The sequence below is a fragment of the Dasypus novemcinctus genome, chromosome 14 (assembly GCF_030445035.2).
Source record: "Dasypus novemcinctus isolate mDasNov1 chromosome 14, mDasNov1.1.hap2, whole genome shotgun sequence".
In the NCBI taxonomy this organism is placed as follows: Eukaryota; Metazoa; Chordata; class Mammalia; order Cingulata; family Dasypodidae; genus Dasypus; species Dasypus novemcinctus.
In genome coordinates this window covers 26,890,437-26,904,313 of record NC_080686.1, presented here as the reverse complement: position 1 = coordinate 26,904,313, position 13,877 = coordinate 26,890,437, and the positions used below count along the sequence as shown (strand labels likewise).

General features: G+C 43.0%; 1 long non-coding RNA gene across 2 annotated transcripts; it reads right to left on the bottom strand.

The window, feature by feature from the left end:
- Window positions 1-1,223: 1,223 nt before the first annotated feature.
- LOC139436401 (uncharacterized) lies at window positions 1,224-13,742 on the bottom strand. 2 transcript variants are annotated; one of them, XR_011645631.1, is made up of 3 exons: window positions 13,357-13,742; window positions 8,427-8,915; window positions 1,224-3,185 (listed from the first exon to the last, which is right to left on the bottom strand). It is a non-coding gene; the product is annotated as an uncharacterized lncRNA (long non-coding RNA). The 2 variants fall into 2 exon arrangements; XR_011645632.1 differs by lacking the exon at window positions 13,357-13,742 and adding an exon at window positions 9,503-10,129.
- Window positions 13,743-13,877: the final 135 nt, after the last annotated feature.

The following is a 13,877-nucleotide window of genomic DNA, read 5'->3' as shown; positions in this document are numbered from 1 at the left end:
AGAAGGAAGGAAGGAAGGAAGGAAGGAAGGAAGGAAGGAAGGAAGAAGGAAGGAAGGAAGGAAGGAGGAAGGAAGGAAGAAGGAAGGAAGGAAGGAAGGAGGAAGGAAGGAAGGAAGGAAGGAAAGAAGAAGAAGGAAAGAGGAAAGAAATAAGAAAGGGGCAAAAAAATTAGGAGAAAAGCTACAGTTTATCAAAAACACACATAAATAAGGGACAAGAAACAGTTTAAAGATTTGGAATGAACATATGTGTGGCAAAAAAATACATGGAAAGTCAAACTCTGTGACAAACTGAAAGTAAATATTTATAATCAATAAAAACAAATGCCAAGCATAATGTGTGAGTGGCCATTGAGGCAGAAATCATCATTAGACAGCTTATATTAATATATTAATAATTAATAGCATTGTAACAATATATTATAATATATGGTTATAGAATAATATTATAATTAATACTTGATATATTAACTTAAATATATGGTTTTGTTCAATCACTCTCCAAATTTGGAAAGGGATAGTAAAGTCATTCATTGTTACCAAAGGGAAAGGAAAGTGGGATCTACAAGGAAAATGCAAATGAGTTAGTCTTATTTAGCCTAGAGAATCAAAATGCAAATCTGCTCTTATCATGAAGATAACTCTAATTGTTGTCATGGGTACACCTGCAGGTGAAAGGCCTTACATTGTAGAAAGGAAATAGAGAATTAACTACTGGAAAGATTACCTGGTAAAACTATAAGATCCATAGGAAGAGAAATTCTTTTTCATTCATCATTGAGTACTCATCACAGAGAACAGGGCCTGGCACCTAGTAAGAATTCAAACAGTGAATAAATGAATGAGTGGATGGATGAATGAATGAATGAGCAAACCTGTTTTTATCTTTGGAAATCTTGGAGAGTTTAGGTGTTTAACATCACAAAAAGGGGAGGTAGAAATAATAACCACATCCTTTTGAATAGATGATTCTGTGCTATAAATTTGGGTCTTACATCTATGACTGATTGACAGGTTCAATGTTACTACTGATCTAATCACATACTTTCTTGGTTCTACCATTCAATTATGATAAGAGGAAGTGGAAAAGGAGGAGGGTAAGATAATGTAGAAAATTTCACTCTTCAAAAATACATTCATGAATTTAGAAAATATTAATTGCTGCAGAAAGTTATTGCAATAACAACCGCGGGAGTGTGGAGAAATAGTCTGAAAGAATCCGCCAATTTTTAATGATTTTTTATTAATAAGCCTTCTGTACCATGGGGTTTCACCAAGTCGATTATCAGATAACAACAACAACAAAATAACTGCAGGAGGGATGGGTCCAGGTCACAGCTATCCTGATTTCATTTTTCTCACAACCATGCTTTAAATGTTAACCGTGATCGCTAATGTAGATATTCCTTATTATTAGCTTTTCTTTCCATACATATGTATGTATATAAACAACAATGACCCTCCTTCCCCATCCAACTAGCATGACTGCCTTTTGCTCAGTGGGCTTTTATAAATATGTATGCTTCCTGGATTGAAACTGTAGGCAATCATTACTCTCTCATAGAATCAGAATCTCTTTCTCTTACGGATATCTGGGTTGTAAAAACCATTCAGAGTTCTTGCAGCCAATCTCTCTTTGATTATCTGTTATCGTCAGGACAATTGAAATGGCGGACTCCTGCACCTAGTTCTGGGAACTTGCCAGAGTCCAATCAAGCCCAGGAGGTCCAGGGAAAGAAATTCCTCTGATCTGCAAAGCTGATGCTACCCAGCCCTGGGCAAGAGAACACCTTTCTGAATTTCATGTTTTCATAGCACTCCAAGGTTTGTAACCCTTGAGTTGACCTTGCCCACAGCTCTTAACGTTTAGCACTTCAGCCTCATGCTCCCACGCCTTACACTAACCTGGAGCATTGTGAATTCCTGAGAATTTCTGATTGCGTTCAGATTAAGTATCCTGTCTCTCTGTAAACATATAGTGACTACTAATTAGGCCATTGGAATCAGTAAGAAAAAATTTGCCAAACTAAGTTTCTTTTTCACATACCAATTCCTGTTTTGTATTTAAACAAATTGACAAGAGGAAGGTATTTTTCTGAACATGTGCTGGATTATATTAATTCTATTATTTATACCATGTATAAAATTACATTGAAAATAATCTCTTATTTATAATTTAAAAAAGGTCTGACCAACAACTAGGGAAGGAAAAAACCAATTCTGCCATTCAATCCATAGGATAAGAGTTGAATAATAAAGTAACATTTTCTTCATTTGATTTCCAAATTTTTTCCTGTCTTTCTTTAACTCAACAAGTTCAAAACTGCAACACATTCCGAAGAAGAAAGGAATCTCTTGGGGGCACATCTTTAAGGTTTTTCGTAATGAAACATTAACATCTTGAAATATTAAAAACAAAATTGATATCAATTCTTGTCTTCATTTTTTTCTACCTGTATCTAAAAGACAATTCTCATTTCACCCTATTTTTGCCTAGGTAGTATCTTCTGCTTTCAACACTTGGGATGTTTTAACTTACTTGGCTCTTTGTTCTTCAATGTAAATATTTTCCCTGCATTTTGCAACTCCCAACCTTTTCTTTTAAAGATTATTAATTCCAACTTTCTGACATCCCAAGTTCATTCCATCTTAAAGCATTATATTTTCAATTCATACACAGCCATATTTTATACTGTGCTAGTTCTTCACAGCAGCTGATGAAAATTGAAATGACTGCTGAGTCTGAATACTGGCTAAGAAGATACTGAATGTGCTAAAGCCTGCGCTTTCTAATCTGAAGTTGGCAATTGGGGCTTTTTATGTGGTCCACAAGTATTAAATTCTATATTAATTTCATCAAAGAGTAGACATAAGGGCTCAATAAACGCTGTGGCTAATTTTTTTTTAAGCATCAGCCATTAGTTGCTTTATTATATTAGTGTTTCCAAAGCTATATTTCTTAGATGAATAATATGCCTGTAGAAGTGACTGTTTCATAGGTTCCAAATAGACAGAAGAAATTAGGAGGAGCATTTCAGTTCAAATATGTTACCCTTGTACAAATATAGAATTTTACACCCAGACTGGAATGGCAAATATTGGTGCATGCTCTTCTCCTTGGGCAGCATCTCTTGGACATCTCAGAAGATTTTTTAGTTGGTTCTCTTCAGTGTTGTTTTTTTTTCCTTCCCAAGAATAGAGCAAAAGGTTTTTAAAATAGAAAAAATACTTTGATATACACAATGCATTTTATTTAATTATACTTAGAAATTATCTTAAAAATTATTATAATAACACTTATTATGATTATAGCAAAATTATGTCATTATTTTTCTTTCCTGAGTAAAATACAAATTTATTTAGAACCAAATTTAATTAAGCAAAAAGAAAAATATTTTCAACTTAGAATGCTTAGAATATAAACATAGTAGTTCTAACAATTTTCTTTATTTCACTTATGACATAAATCTATAAATGCATTCTTTGGAGAAGTAGCTTTCAGAAGAAAAATGTAAGTATAGTTATATAGAATTTCACATATTTGTCCAAATATTTAATTTAATTATTTAATCTAAGACTTTTTCTAGTACAGAAAATTGTCAAATTCTATAATTTTTAAATTTTAACTTAATATTCTTGTAAGAATTTTCACTTAAATGCTAGGATTAATATAAATGATATTAGACAGTTATTTCATTCTGACACAGTGAAATAAGCAGAACTTTGTTTTTACAAGATTTATTTAAGAACTGTATAATTAATAACATTTTATTACATTGACACTGATGTATACTCGACAACACTCTTCATGACAAAGTTGTGTGTGTGTATTTAGAAATAGGCTGTAATTTTGAGATTCTGAATTAATACAGCCATGCATTTATTTTAATCACCATAAACCCTGTAATACATAAAAATAAAAAGCTCTAATTTTTAAAATCTCCTTCATTTCATTTGAGAATGGATCGTTCCAGGCTGAAAAACAGTAATTTTAATGCAAACATTCTTATGGGTTGGTCCCTGCTGCTAACATAGCTGGTTGCTCCGATTTAAAGCAGGTTCTTTTATAAAGAAGTCTTTGCAAGCCAAGTGTGAGTATAAATTCATTAGAAAGATTTCAAGGGTGAAAACAGGGTAGATGTTAATAGGAAGGAAATTTTTTAACTTCTTCCTCAAACATAATTCACTGTATTGTTCCCAACACTTAAAACCTGAGAAAAATCTGGATTAATCATCAAAACAAACAACAAAAGAATTCCTTAACTAAGGCCTAGTTGGTTTTTTAAAAAATGAAATCTTTAAAATACACGTCCTGTGCCTCCAATTTTATTTTAATTAAAATTGTTATCCTTTATTAGATCTTAGTTCTCTGGAGAAATTAGGGGAAAAAAAGCTTCCCTAGTCACCTGTCCATCGTAAGGTTTTTCTCTCCGATTTTCTCTTTTCTATCTCCATACAAAATGCGGGAGAGTCAGGGCGCAGAAAGGTAACTTGACTTTAGAAATAACTTGACGGACTGAAAAGTTCAAAACATTGATTTTTCACTACTCCTCAGAAAAGAGGGAAATAATCCAAGGAGTACTCAAAACATATCAGGTGGCCATTTTTAAAGTACGGTATGTAAACTTTTATATTTCTCAGATTAAATGTTTCTAAGAGCTTATAACGGTTTCCTCCGCTTATTGTGACTCGGACCATCTGGCTTTTGTAACTGATGTCCTGCCTTCTTGGGACAGAAGAGGGCGCTCTGGCATTGTTGAATCCGAGTGCCTCCCGGGGCCACGAGCTAGCATCTTCTTGCTCGGAAAGGAACATACTATTTCCCAGGAGGGCTGTCGTTGAGTATTTCAACCGGTCAAGCTGTTCCTAAATTATTCCGAGAAGCTTTAACTCCAGACCACTAAATGAAAGTTGTGATTGTTAAAGGGACCCCACGGCACACCGCGCCGAAATTCTCCAGCTGTTAAGCCTAACATTTCATAGCAGGAAAATTGACAATGCCCACTAAACCAGATGATTATTTTCAAGAGAAATAGAAAAGAAATAGTCTGAAAGCTCTAGAAACATTGCTAATCGAGAATCCCTCGATTTAATCACTGCAACCACATTGCTAAATTGTGTGTTCCCTTATTTTACTCTCTTTCCTATCACGTGTTCCATTTCTATTTAGAGAGTAATTGTCAAACTTATTAAGCTTTCTGAAGGACGAGTTCAGACTGTCCTAAAGAGATAGGATTAGGGAGAAGGGGATTAGGTGTGTTTCTATTATGTAATGTGAATTGTAATACAACTCGAGCAGGATTATTTTGCAGCTATGGACTCTTATTGCTTTGTGAAATGAGCGCGGATGAATACAGGAAGGAAAGCAAGGCCTCCATCGTAAGGTATAATGCTTTTAACCCATTTCAGTGTCCAATAACTTCTTGAATCGGTGCCACGAGGAATATTTCTCAACCCTTCCTTTTGTTAAAAGAGTAGCCCTTTCTTTCCAGTGTGCTTTGCCCAAGCCCCTTCCAAGTTGTATAAAATTAAATGTAAACATAAGTAATCAACACTGTGAAAGACCTAAGTCCCAGAGTCCTAAAATCCGAGGTCAAATAAAATCCGCCCTGGGAGAGGGACAAGGAGATCTCCTCTAGCAGAGGATATTGGGCCTTGCAGTTTTATTTCCCGGGGCCATTCGCTATATCTCCAACACGCAGGTGTAAAAGAACAAATTGGATGAAAACATTCTCTTTCAGGTCATTGTCAATGTATGATCCATTTCTAATACCTGGATCAAAATCGGTGGTTCTGCGTCTATTGCCAAATCTAGGTTATTTGATCTGTTCTTAATTTTAACAGCGTTTGTGTTCGTGGATTTATAATCAAACGCAGGCAATTTCACTTAAGCTCTCTGGCTAGCTATAAATTGGTTGATCTCCAGTTCTCTCCCTCCTTTGTCACTTTGCTTCATTAGTTAGGACGTTCTACATTTTATTATTTCTTATTTAAATGCTTTCTATATCTAGGCTAGAACGAGGAAATATGCTGACAGATTCAGAGATTCTTTGGATATATCAGTACTGACCCATCCGATCCTCGACTGCCAAGGCGAATCTTTATTTGCCTGGGATTTAGTAAACCGCTGTCTTTTTCCGGCTGCCGGAACCTTGACGAGGATGCTGCGGCGGCGGTTTTACCGCAGTGCGGGTTTCAGGCCGCCCGGGCCTGCAGTGCCTCCCGCTGGCGGGGAAGCGCGGAGCAGGCTCCGGCGCCCGGAGCCTTCCACAGCGCGCGGCTCTCCGGGTCCGCCCACCGAGGCTGCGGTGCTGTGAGCCTGGAGGGAGCAGGCGGGCTGGATGGGCTCCTGCCCTGTCTCACCTAGTCGGGCCCCAACCCACCCCTTCCTGTTAAGCCTCGTGGCCCACCTTTGAGTCAGTCGCGTGTCCCTTTGGTTACTACACCAGCACTGTTGAGGTTCGGAACTGAGCACCTGATGTTTTCATGGTTTGAGGAAGATGCTTTTAGAAAGAAACACACAGATCCTTCATTTTGCCCATGCGGTTCTTGCAATGCCTGCCCACTGCTTAAAGTCTTCTTTTCTGTCTGAATAAACTGAAATCGTCTCCCAATATACATATCGTATGTATAGTAAGAAATCTCCTGCCTATGGAGGATTCAAAAAGTATCAACCAAGTGTGGCAACAGCCAGATTATTTCTGCAAAATATTAGGTTTCGCTGAATGCGGCCTTTCCATGATTTTAATTTCGATTTTGCAAATAACCGAATAACCCGTTATTCTTTTTGGTGGGGGGTGGGGTGGTCCTTTTGCCTTTCTGGTCTTACTACAGAGGTAAGAGGGCCGTGGTCAGCACCGCGGACAGCGCCAGGCGCCGAGGGCGCGGCCACTTTGGCGCATCCTCTCTTAGCATCTCTCCTTTGTTCCCAGCCAACGCAGGCCAAGGCAGAACAAAGACATCCTTCGAGGATCGCTTTCTTAGCCCGGGTTTTTCTCTGGCTCCAAGGCCCTGGTGCGGAACTACTACCTTAGCACAGTCCACTTCACTGGTTTCCAAATAATTAATTTCCCGAGTCCTCATAAAGTTTCTGACCTGGTCCTTTTCCCTTGTCCTATTCCTTTGACCGATTTGGCTCTTGAGACTGTGACGAAACTAAGAAGCTTTCTTGGCGTTTTAAAGCCAGACCAGGCCTATTGCAGCGTAGGAGAAGTCACGCGAGGGAGAATTTTGCTCCGAGCTTCCTGCAGGGGTTGAGCCATTTGAGGTCTTTTGCGCAATGTGCTTAGGGCGCCATTTAGTGCGTTACTCTCCTCTCTTTCTTCTGCTTTGTTTCCCCATCTTGGTTCAAGATTGCAAACAATCACACTAACTGCTCTTGAAAGAGCCATTGCTTTCTAAACGCTTCAACTCTTAGCATATTTCCACAAATAGGAACTACTGCGCTCCTGACAGCTGTCACTGAAACTCCCCTAAAATCCCCCTCAGGGATTTTCCTGTGGATATCGAAGTCCTTACTGTAACGTCTGAGCCTTTTGCTTTCGGAACACTTAATCAGCTTGACGGTCTTTATGCGGCAAAAGATGGGTTCATTTTACCACCCCTCAAACTCCCTGTCTTTCCCCCTTTCTGACCCTGAATCGCTCTGGTGTCCGTCAAGTGCAGCTCATAGGCTCCGCTCTTGGCATTCACCGCGTGCCTTAATTGTATGACATTAAATCAAGGTCCGCTGTGAACACGGAGGGCAGAGTCTTCATCTCGATCCGTAGGAAAACCAACCTACTGCCACTACAGCACTTTTTTGCCTGCCCTACCCCCTCCCGCGAGCTCCGGATCCCCAAGACTCCCCCAGAGTGTAACTCATAAACCCGGCTCCTGTCTGAGCTCGCCTCCTGCCACATCTGCCAGAGCCGCAGTTAATTAGCCTTTTCGGTGGAAGTGTAGACGATGCATATGTCTGCGTATGCATATGCATATATCTGCATGACATTTACAGCACACGTAAAAACATACATACGCCTATAAATCTAGTTTTCAAATGATGGCGTGGATCGGAGTTAATTACCTCTCTGGTACAGATCTAATTTCGCAATCGTGTTATTTTACTGAAGGTAATTAACCGAGTTGATTCGCCCTGCATCTCTTCTAATGCACTTGTAAGGAATGGCAGGTTTCTAAAGACCGCGCAGAAAGCTTTGCCAATCTCTTGCCGCGGTCGAGAATGAGATCTAGCGTATAAAAAGGAATGGGAAAAGAAAATAAGCATGCGTGTGTGTTTGTAAGGTAAACACGCAGATATGCCTAGTCTCCGAGGCCTCTGATACCGTTACCGCGGTTTTTATTGGGCGATTTTGGAAAGAGATGAGAGTCGAAGGGCGGGCTGGGTGATCTTTCTTTGTAATGCGGAAAAATTAACTCAGCCGCACCTGCCTAGTCCCTGGAGAGCTGGGTGGCCCATCTGGTCTGGCTACGGTTTTGCTGCAAGAGACAAGGCCGCGGCTGCTGGCTAAAGCTTCCCCGCTGCCGGTGAGCGCCGATCTCGGGTCTGGGCGGGTCTGAGGGTTACGGCTCAGGACACCCCGGCGGACGCGCAGTCCTCAAACTGCCGCTAGAGTCAGGGGGCTGGAGAAGCCCGGGCCGAGCGGAGGGAGGGCGCACAGGAGAGGAAAGGGTGAGGGGAGTTGACCTCTACTGGCAGAGCTCTCCGCGTCGCGGGCGGGAGGAGGCGGGCGCTGCAGCTCTTTTCGCCGCGTACCCTTCGGCGTGGTCCGGCGGGAGAGAAAGGCCCGCTCCGGCTCCAGCATCCGAGCAAGCGCGGATCCTCCATCACCTCGGCCCCCGGGCGGCGCAGTGCCGGGCTGTAGCGGCAGAGAGCGCCGAGAGCCGATCTTGCGCAGACACCCCAGAACGCATCCCTGAAAAACAAAATCAAAGCGCAGAATTAGAGAGGGAGGCGGGAGGGAGGAGGGGGAGGCTGGGGAGAAAAGACAGGAGGCGAGAGGGACCGAGGAGGGAGAGAAGGCGGCGGTAGGAGAGGACCCCAGCCGGCGGCCCGCGACCTGCGCCCCCAGCTTTCAGCTGGACGCGGTGGGGACCCCTGGCGCGGGAAGCCGGGGACCCGCAGCCCGGGGGGCGGCGCGGTGGCGGAGCGTGCGGGTCTCGGCTGCAGAAGGCTGGAGGAGGGGGCCATGCCCGCGAACACTCCCGCAGCCATAGAAGCGGTCTCGGGAGCTGGAACCGTCATTTCGCGTCCCCTGATAGTCCTCCCTTGCAGCTTCAAATGTTCCCGCATCCTGCAGCCCTTTCTCCAGTCTCACCCCCTCCCTCAGATCACACGCTGGACACGCATTCTCCAATCCCCCCCTCTTGGTGGTTTAGGACCCCTCAAACTGCAAGATCGGTGTCTCAGCAAGAAAATCGAAACAATCGACGAGAGAAAGAATTACATATACATATCGCCCTAGAAATCCGAAGGAGAAAGACCTGCCGTCCCTGTTCAAACCTGCAAAGGACCAAGGCGTTTTCAGTCGCTGCTCAGCGCGGTCGTGGAGGGAAGAGGATGAGAGGCATCCGAGGTATAAGGTGCTTTAGGGTAGGAGGTGGGGTGGGTCGGAGCGGTCCGGTCTTTCCCCCTCGCTTGCTGATCCAGAATTAGGGATTAATGGCTCGCTCCAGCCAAACAAATAAGGCATCTGCCTTCAGCACAAGAGGATTACACGGGCTGCTGACGTCACCAGTCAGACAGATGTTGGCTCCCAAAGTCCTGAGCCGCTCGCTCGCTGTGTCCTTGAAACCAAAGAGCCGCAGAAGGCGCGCATCCCCCACGAGCTGCGCCTGGGCACAGCAAAGGGCGAGCCCTGCCCTTGCTGGCACCACCCAGGCACCCAAAGTGGTTCAAAGACAACCCCTAAACTGCTGTGCCCCCAGCCCTTCCAGCCTTGCCCTCCCAGCCCTCACACCAATTCCAAGGCTCCCTCAAGGCAAGCTAAAGTCACCCTTCTGGGTTGCCTCTCCCTAAAATGGAGCCAAGAGGCGACAACTCTCCCGACCCCTCCTCTAGATCCCCGCATCTAAGCTCTGGGACTCTTATTCGCTCACACTTGGTTGGCCAAGTAACAGCAAAATAAGCACCTGCGTCTGAACTCGAGTTCCAGATGAAGGACTGCCTTTTAATTATGTGCCCAAGCAGCAGAAGCAGAGCTTATCTGCAGCTCGTCTCGCCCTCGCCGCCATCCTTTCTCCAGGTCAAGGTTTAGGTTTATGCTTAATCTCCTCACAGATGCCATTGCCGGAGAAGGTGCCTTCTGAAACAATGGCCCTCTCGCCATGGAACTCTGCATCCCAGCCAGAGTCCTGGGCCCCCACCTGGTGAACCAGGGGACCTCGCCGTGGTCCTGATCAGAACGCCATAAAATGCCTCAAAGTATTTGCAGGCGTTGTTTGAAAACCAAGAAAAGAAAAGAAAAAAGTGTGTGTCCAAAACATATCTAGCACCTAGTTTAGAACCTGCACATTTGGACAACTGCAGTTTCAGGCTACAGTCACGTTTAATGGATAAAGATCAAGAACTATTTCCTTTATAATCCCCGACCTCTCTTTAAATTGATGTTGTTTTCAAATTTAAATATAAGTCAAGAATATTTTAATTTCTCCTCTATCACTTTTGATTTATATGATTTTTTTCCAGGCCTTTACAGGTCACACTGAAGGCAAGTTATGAAATTAGCCAAAAGATAACATGAAATTGGAACTGTAAACGAGCAATTTTGAATGTTATGTAATCCACAAATGAAATGGTTTTAAATGAAGTTCTGTTCTGTAAAGGAATAGAAGCAATTCAAGCAATGCTGAAAACAAAATCAATTGATCTCCAACACAGACCCACACTGAACCAATCCTATGCCCTGAATCAAATCAGCATATATGAAAAACTCGGTAACTTGCTTGGAAAAAATAAATGATTGCTCACAATATTGCACTGGCTACAACACCTAAACAGTAGTAAAAGGCAAAGCTGGATTATATCTCCATTCATATTATCCCTGTCTATCAAAGTGGCATTTAATTTTTTCAATTCCTTGCATTTAGAAATTCAGCCACTGATAAAAATCAATTTAATTTGCTCTAGTGTCATTCAGCTAATGCCAGCCTAAAATAGGAAAATTTCTCTATCCCTGCTCTGCTTCCAAGCCTCATAAGAAACAGCCCATATCTTAAATGGATAGAGTTAGTTGTTTTATTTACCACTAACAAAAGGTAGACTTCATCTTATTTTAATTGGATAAAAAACAGGTACTATTTGAGACAGGGTAGAAAGGGAGCATACAAATCATTGTTTCTTTGGAACTTGATAAAATAATTTTGTAATAGCACATTGCAAAAGAACCTACTTTCCCTAAATTAATATAAAGATTTTTTTTTTGCCTTCCCAACACATTTGGGATGTAAAACTCCATTCTTTCACAAAATTTTACTAGTTACCTTTTTTGCTCAGTGATTTACTAGTAGTTCGCTGTCCATGGTCTTGATCTACATGAAGGAAGACGCTAGTGGTGCATTTTGAAAAATGTAAACCACTATGGTTCTGCACAAATAGGACTCCCTAATACTTAAGATGACAGCAAAAGGAAAAAAGGCTATAGGCTTCAAGTTTCTCCCCATCTCTGTAGTTTTCTTCCTCTTCTTCTTCTTCTTCTTTTTTTTTTGGTCAACAAATTGAGTACAAGAACTGCACAGGGAAAGTTTGCATTTCATTATTTTTGAGCTGACAAAATCGCCACCCTATTTAAGGGCTCAAAGAAATGTAGCAAATAGGAAATCATATTTTTCAACCTACAATTTTTCTTCAAAAATTAACATAGGCATCTTTAGATAGACATTCTTGTACACTTTTACTTTTGGCTTAACAAGTGCACAGAGATTTTTACAAAAAAATGACAAATTAAGAAAAAAAATTACACAACTGTCTCTTTCACCCTTTCCAAATGTGCACATACACACATCACATATATATTTATGGTCACAAACATGCAAGCACTAAGAAGATTAATCTAAATATCTTCTCTAGCACCCTATAATTCTTATTTAGTGAAGCAAAGGAGGCATATGCTATAGTGGCTATGGCTATTTAATAACTCCTTCTGTACAAAATAATCTTTCATTTTCGGTACAAAAAACAAAAGACTGACCCATCAGAATAACATTTTCCCCCTGGCGTTTCCTTAAGAAGGTGAAAGATTAAGGGGGGAAAAGCTCCCTCCTTCCTCTAGACATTTATTCATCTTTAAGGTGTTTTGTTTTTCCCTTCAAGTTATCAGAAAAATATATATGATACAGATGGAGAGAGACACACATAAAAACAGATGCAGATTTTCTGTAACCCTGAGAACCTATGCGGATCTTTGGGGGCCAAGGAACTGGACAAACTGGTCATATTTTTATTTGCTACAAGTAACCCAATGAGAAGAAAAGAGACTTGCCAAAACTGAGGTCAGTACCCACGCCAGGCCACCGGGCCGAGCCTCTGTAATTCACACTTTTCTGGGAGCTAGAAGGCCACTTTCCAAAGAAGCATTTAGAACTTGGGAAAACCCTTGTACCGGAAGAAAATGGCCTAAACACAATAGGACTCGCCATTTTCTCCTTGTGGTGCACAAAGCGCTTGGCGCTGCCTGGCACACAAAGAAAGCGTGGGCCCGCGGAATTCTTGTACATTTTTAAGAGGCCAGAAAGATCTTCCCAGAACTGCAATTTCTCCCTCTTGGGCACTCAGAGACACATACTCTCTCTCCCACCCTTACTCAGGAATCGTCACAAGAAGTCCTTTTATTTGAGATGCACATAAAAGACCCACAGAAGGCAAGATGCGAGCGAGCGAGCTAATCCCGGCAAAGCGAAGTCGGACAAATTCTGGGGCCGCGGCGCACGGCTGCCCCGGGCTCCATTGTAGGCCGGAGGGGGTTCGGGTCACCACCCTCCTCCTCAGATCCTCCCTTCCAATTTAATCCTGACTCCTTAGCGCGTTTAATAGCCCCGAATGGAGGGATCGCCGTGACCTGATTTTCATCCAGTGCCAGGAACCAACCTTGCAGCCCGGAGCTGGGCGGGCCGAGCGGGAGGATGCTCGCGACGCAGCCAGCCCTGGCCGCGCCGCGTCCCGCCGCCCCGGCACCCTGCTCTGCTCGCCCACAACGGGCCGAGCACTTCGCCGCTCGCGTGGGAAAAAGCGCAAGCTTCGAGGACGCCCCTGCGAATAAAAATACCAAAACACAGCCAGCCACCCGACTCACAAAGCCAACACTCCCGGTCACCGCGGCGACACAGAGCCCCGCTAACGCAGGAAAAGATGGTACTTACAGCCCGTGCGCGTTTGGGTATTCCGCGTCTTGACCCCCCCTTTAAAAAATATCTACACATCTCTACATATTTGATTGTGCACATCCTCCACCGTTGAAAAGGAACGAAAACAAAAATCTCGTTGCCTAGCGGGGGTGGGGGAGGGGGATGGAGGTTTTCATTGTCTATGCTCTGCACAGGCAGCCCAAGGAAAGACACGCATTGCTGTGTGGGGCTGCTTCTACTTTCTGCTTGAAATTCAGAAGCTTTCGACGCTGTAAAGCGGGGGGTTTGGTCTCCCTCCCCGACTCCCTCCCCCAGCGTGTTCTCTCTTTCTCTCTCTTCTTCTTCGCCCTCCTCCTCTCCCCTCCCTCTCTCTTCTCTAGCTCGAAGTCTCTCTCTCTCTCTCTCTCTCTCTCTCTCTCTCTCCTCTCTCCCTCTCTCTCCCTCTCTCTCCCTCTCTCTCCCTCCCTCTCTCTCTCTCTCTCTCTCTCTCTCTCTCGCTTTTTTCAAAAGAGGGCAGGTCGCTTCCTGCATCCCAA